Source organism: Pteropus vampyrus, unplaced genomic scaffold, assembly GCF_000151845.1.
Source record: "Pteropus vampyrus isolate Shadow unplaced genomic scaffold, Pvam_2.0 Scaffold129, whole genome shotgun sequence".
Classification (NCBI taxonomy): domain Eukaryota; kingdom Metazoa; phylum Chordata; class Mammalia; order Chiroptera; family Pteropodidae; genus Pteropus; species Pteropus vampyrus.
Window position 1 is genome coordinate 1417666 of NW_011888910.1, and position 6746 is coordinate 1424411.

General features: G+C 34.5%; 1 pseudogene; it reads right to left on the reverse strand.

Moving 5' to 3' along the window:
- Positions 1–600: 600 nt before the first annotated feature.
- On the reverse strand, positions 601–719 carry LOC111744205 (annotated as a pseudogene).
- Between the last annotated feature and the right edge of the window lie 6027 nt (positions 720–6746).

The window sequence follows — 6746 nt, forward strand, 5'->3', positions numbered from 1 at the left end:
GTCTCAATCGTAATGCTTCATGAATCTTTCCAACTGGGTATCTTTTGGCATTTCAGTTTCCCTGAGCCCTACACCCTTGGTTTGGGGGTGGGGGAAGGGAGGTGTCCTGCCTTGTGCTTCATCACAGTAAAGTTATTCTGGGTCTCAAAAGGCCTCATAAATCTGTTCCCCAGATGGAAGTCTCCATAAAAGGCTCCTCTCTTTGTGCAAGTCTCAAATTTCCCTTCAATTTAAATTCAACAAATGAATAATCAAATGGATGAGGTAAATTGTAATACTGAAAACATCTTTTTTGAGGTAAATTGTAATACCGAAAACATCTTTTTTGAGGTAAATTGTAATACCGAAAACATCTTTTTTAATAAGTGAGCGCTTGTGAATTCTGACCTTCCTCCTTAGTTTATGTGTAGCCACGTCTGTGGCAGGTTAACTGGCAATTCCTCAGAAACAAAAGTCAAGGATAAGCCGAAGGCCGTTAACCAACACACGGCTTTGAGTGAGCAAAATGTCAGCAAGTCTCAATATTTTAATTACTTCTTTTCTTCCTTCTTTCCTTCGTTCGTTCGTTCATTCCTTCTTTCTTTCTTTTCTTTTTTTTTACGCCTATAGCACCTGGTTTTCCTAGGTGGTCTCCCATCGAAGTACTAACCAGGTCTGACCCTGCTTAGCTTCCGAGATCAGACAGGATCAGGTGTGTTCAGGGTGGCATGGCTGTAGACTTAATTACTTATTTCTTAAAAGGAATTTCATAACACAAGTTTGAGTTTCTTGGGAGTAGTTTATAAGAGCCTAAGATTTTTTTTTTAAAGAGGAAAGTTAAGGGAAAGGTAGACCCAGAGGCACAGGACTCACTGGTTGACCTTGGGAGTGAAAAAGGTGACTTTGGAGTGAAGGACAGGGTCTCAAGGTGCTGGTCGTGGTTCCTGCTCTACAGACCCAGTGAGGCATTGGTGGTGCTTTTAGGACTGGTGGCCTGGTGCTATGTGCTGCCACAGGGCACTGGCTAATGACACTGTGCAGGATTGCAAGCTTCGAACTGTCCCCTAAATCAGAAGCCTTGCAGCAACCTGGGGCTGGATCTTCCTTCTGCCTGGTACTGCTGCTTTGCATTACAGATGTGTGTGTGTGTGTACTCTTCTACCTGATACATAATTCTCTCGGCCTTTTATGATTTTTTTAAATTATAAAAGTACCACATATTGATTGAAACAATTTTATTTTATTTAGTCTTATTTTTTATTCAAAAAAATTTATTTTATTTTATTTTTTATGATGATATTGGTTAACGAAATCCAATAAAGAGTGAAACAATTTTAAGCAATGAAGAATAGCATAAAGAAAAAACTTAATTATCTCCCTTCCTTCTGGTTTCTCCCCATCATAGAACTGGATGTGAATCCTGTTGTTTTCCTGCTTTATAGAAACACAAACCATATATCTTATTATCTTATATTAAAGAAGTGAAGTCATATTATACTATTATTTTGCAATTTGTTTTTCTCAATATATCATGATTATTTCCCCAAATCTACGTGTTGAGAACTAAATCATTTAAGATTGGCATAAATTATATATAAAAATTTGCTATAACTCAATCCTATAAATTATGTATAGACTTTCCAATTGTTTTTAGTTTTTTAGTATTATAAACAAACTGAAGTCCTGTGTACATAAGTGCTGAAGCTTTTATTTTCTGTAGAATAGATATTTTGAAGCAGGATTTCTAGGTATGTTTAACTTCAGTTTTAACATATATTGAAACAATTTAATTTCTGAAAAATAGAGTAATTCACATCACCAACAATGTATGAGAGTGCCCATTCCTTCACATTCTCTCAAAGACAGATGCTGTCGGTATTTCAATTTTTTGTCGAAGATACCTTATTATTGCTTTAATTTCTAATACTTTGATTACTAGTGAGAATGAGCATTTTTTTTCATAAATGTATTAGTTATTTGCATTTCCTCTCTCATGAATTACCTGTCTATGTGTAATTTTTCATATTTTGGGGGTTGTTTCTTTTTTGTTATTAATTTACATGATTAAAAATATTAGCGATATTAACCCTAGGGCTGTCATGATGATACAAATATTTTCTTATGGTCTATTGCTCATCTTTTGACTTTGTGGTGTATTTCGTCATGCAGACACCATGACAACATGGCAAAATCCTTTTGTAGTCAAATCTCTCAATCTTTTTTTTTTTTTTGGCTTCTGAGATTTTTGTTTCTCTTAAGACCTTTTCTACTCTAAGCAAACATTTTTCCCCCAATATTGTCTTCTACAACTTTTATTGCTTATTTTGACATTAAAACTCAATCTCTCCCGGAATTTACTTTTTAATATGGTATGGAGGACAGGACGCTTAATTAAATTTTTTTCCAGATGCTTTCCAGTTATGCCAACATCATATATGAAATAATTCATTTCCCTCCCTTTGAATTGATGTGCTTCCTCTATCGTATAGTAAGTCCCTATGTACCCTTGGATCTGCTCCTCGGTTCTTTTCTCTTTCATTGATCTATTCGTCTGTTCCTGTGCCAACTCTATAGAGTTTATAATGGCTTTAAAATTAGTTTTAATACATGGAATGGCAAGCTCCCTCATCATTTTTGTTTTAAAACTTTTTTGGGGGGCAGTTTTTGTACATTTATTCTTCCATGGAAATGTTAAGATTATCCTATCTAGCACGTAAACATTCTGGTGTTCTGATTGGAATTCTTATTATTTCAAATTATTTAATTAATTTTGGAAGATATATATTATTTCATTGTTTTTCCATCCAGGATCATTTTGTTTTATGTCTTCTAATAAAATTCTATAGCTTACTTAGTTTAAGTTTTATGTTTCTTGTTACATTTATTCAAAGATACTTTTCTCCTCTATTATGAATAAGATTATCTTTTTTTTTTATTTTTTGTTATTGAGAATTATTTTTTTAGAGCAGTTTTAGGTTCACAGCAAAATTGAGTGAAAGGTAAGAGATTTCCCATATACTCCCTCCCTCCACATATGTATAGCTTTCCTCACTACCAACATTCCTTACCAGAGTGGGACATTTTTTATTAATTGATGAACCTATATTGACCTATCAAAATCACCCTAAGTCCACAGTTTACATTAGAGTTCACTCTTGGTGTTGTACATTCTGTGGGTTTGGACCAACGTATAATGATATGTATCCATCACAGTATCATACAGAGTATTTTCATGGCCCTGAAAATCTTCCATGCTCTGCCTGTTCATCTCTCCTCTACCTGCCAACCACTGAGCTCTTTACCGTCTCCACCGTTTGCCTTTTCCATAATGTCAAATAGTTGGAATTATACACTATGTAGTCTTTTCAGATTGGCTTTTTCATTTAGCAATATGCATTTAAGTTTCTCTATGTCTTTTCAGGGTTTGGTAGCTCATTTCTTTTTAGTGTTTACTAATACACCATTGTCTGGATATATCACAGTTTATTCATTCACTTGCTGAAGGTCATCTTGGTTGTTTCCAAGTTTTAGTAATTATGAATAAAGGAGATGTAAACATCCTTGTGCAGGCATTTGTGTGGATAAAAGTTTTCAGCTCTTCTGGGTAAATTCCAGGGAGCATGATTGCTAGATCATGGTAAGAGTATGTTTAATTTTGTAAGAAACTACCAAACTGTCTTCTGAAGTAGGCTTACCATTTTGCATTCCCACCAGCAATTAATGAGAGTTCTTTCTCCACATCCTTACCAATATTGTCAGTGTTCTGGATTTTGACCATTCTAGTAGGTGTATAGTAGTATCTCATTGTTGTTTTAATTTTCATTTCCCTGGTAACATATGACACGGGGCATATTTTCGTATATTTATTTGCCATCTGCATATTTTCCTTGGTGAAGTGTCTGTTAAGATCCTTGGACCCTTTTAAATCAGCTTGTTTTCCTAATGTTGAGTTTTAAGAGTTCTTTATATATTTTGGGAACAGTCCTTTATCAAATGTGTCTTTTGCAAATATTTTATCCCAGTCTGTGATTTGTCTTCTCGTTCTCTTGGTTTTCACAGAGCAGTAATTTTTAATTTTAATAAGTCCGGCTTAATAATTCTTTCTTTCACGAATTATGTCTTTGGTGTTGTATCTAAAAAAATCATCATCACACCCAAGGCCATCTCAGTTTTCTCCTATGTTATCTTTTAGGAGTTTTATAGTTTTGCATTTTACATTTTGGTCTGGGATCCGTTTTAAGTTAATTTTTGTGAGAGGGCTAGGCTTGAATCTAGATTTATTATTATTTTTTTTGCACGTCCAGTTGTTCTAGCACCATTTGTTGAAAAGACTATCTTTGCTCCATTGAATCACCTTTACTCCTTTGTCAAAGATCAGTTGACTATATTTATATGGGTCTATTTTTGGGCTCTCTGTTCTGCTCCATTGATCTTTTTGTCTATTCTTTTGCCAATAATACAATAACCAAGAGAATCAGAGGACTGTATTGATTACAGTAGCTTTATAGTAAGTGTTGAAGTCAGATAGTGTCAATCCTTTAACTTTGTTCCTCTTCTTCAATATTATGTTGACTATTCTGAGTCTTTTGCTTCTCTATGTAAACTCTAGAAGTAGTTTATAAATAGCCACAAAATAACTTGCTGGGCTTTTGATTGTGATTGTATTGAATCTGTAGATCACATTGGGAAGAATTGACATCTTGATGATATTGAGTCTATTTTTATCCATGAACATGGAATATCTTTTAATTTATTTAGTTCTTTAATTTTTTTCATCAGAGTTTTGTAATTTTCTTTATATAGACCTTACACATATTTTGTTAGATTTATACCTAAGTATTTTAATTTTAGGAGTGCTAATGTAAATGGTATTGTGTTTTTAATTTCAAATTTCACTTGCTTATTGTTGGAGTATAGGAAAGTCATTGGCTTTTGTGTATTAACTTTGTATCCTGCAACTCTATTTCCTTTTTAAACTGGTTATTGTTATCATAAATAATAGCATGTGGATTTTGTTCTTTTATTATATGTGGCTACCTCATCAAATTTTCTTACTATTTATAATATGTTTTTAAAGTAGAATCTTTTAGTTTTCTAGGTGTACAGTCATATCTATCTATTTCCATACATCTAAACGTCTATACAGTCTTATTTCTTTTAATATTTATACCTCTTAAGTTAATTTTGTCTTATTGCATTAATGAGAACTTGTAAAAGTAGATTGAATAATTTGGTGAGGGAGCCATCTCTGTCTTAGTCCAGATTTTAATGGCTTTAGTATTTCATTGTTTAATATAATGTTTGTTGTAGGTTTGATAAATAGGTTTTTATCAAATTTTTAAACAAATTAGAATTGGTTTCTGCATTTTATCAAATACCTGTTTTTCTTCAGTATTAATATTATATCCTCCCTCCAAGTAAACCTGTTTCCAAAGGCTCCACTAAAACTGTTGCTTTCAGCTGGTAATAAAAGTTTCACAGTTAGCAGAGAATGTCATATTTGGGTAACCTGCCATATCCTCTGGAGGCCCTGGCAGGTGTCAACTTGGAGATGTCATATACATATCATGGGGCAGGGCACAGCAAGACAGAAACTAGGGCCTTACAATGAGGGGTGGAGGTGAGTGTGTCACTTCTGAAGGAGCTGGAGGAGCACTCAAGTAGAGTGCATGAAGCAAGGGCTGGGTGAGGAGAGCAGATTACCAGCTGTCATCAATCAAAATGTCAACGTGAATCTTTGAGGCAAGGGTGAGGCTGAGAGTGGAAGCCAGTAAGATCCCTCACTAAGCATTGGGTCGAAAACTTAAGAAACCAGTGGAGCAGTTGATGTGAACTGCAGTTGAGGTCCTGAGCCAGCCCAGGTGAATAGGGTAGTAGGAAATGAATTGTGAGGAGCAGATATGTGTGGTCCAATGTAATCTTCACAGCTTAGGGCTCTTTGTTAAAGCCCTAAAATCTTGCTTCTTTGTCTTCTTCTGGGTTGTCTTGAATACAGAGTTTGATAGGCATGTGTGAATAAAATGCTGGCTGAAAAATATTGAATAAGACACATAACAATCTTTCTCAATTATTAATGGATGCTTTCATCCTTTACAAAGGAAGAATTATGTTAAGGCAAACATTTTAAAACAATCCTTAAAAAAAATAAAAACAAAACATCGACAAAAAGTATGATCTGGAAAATGTAGAAAAATATAAAGGAAAAATAAGAATAGCTAATAATTCCATCCCTTAAAGATAACTTCAATTGATCTTTTAGTGTATCGTCTAGTTTTTTTTCCCTATGATTTGAGATCATATGGAATCTATATAGATAAGCAATTATTTTGCTTTCTTCATTGTTGTTATACCATAAGCGTTTTCTAGTGTCTTTAAGGTATGTGATCAGGGATTTCATCTGTGTTCAAGCTCTATCCTCAGTGCCTAGCACAATGCCTGCCATGTACGCGAGGAGCTTATTTGTTGAATGACTCTAGTAAGTCATTAAAATCTCTTCGTGAATATAGCTTTAAAAGCTACATGAAATTCCTCTTATGGACATGCCCTAATTTACAGAAGTTTTAGAGACCACTGTTCTCCTTTTTTTTCTAGCCACCTGTCTTCCCATGGCTCAGCCATCCTGAATCTCTAGGAGGTTCTAGAGTGCACTAGTTCTTCTTCTCATCCTTTCTGTTTTGTGCTTGATATTTCCTCCACCCTTTGCTCTCTGTGCTTGGCTAACTTGTCCTTGCCTTTTAGGTTCCAGCTTAGCAGACATTTCTAGTGAG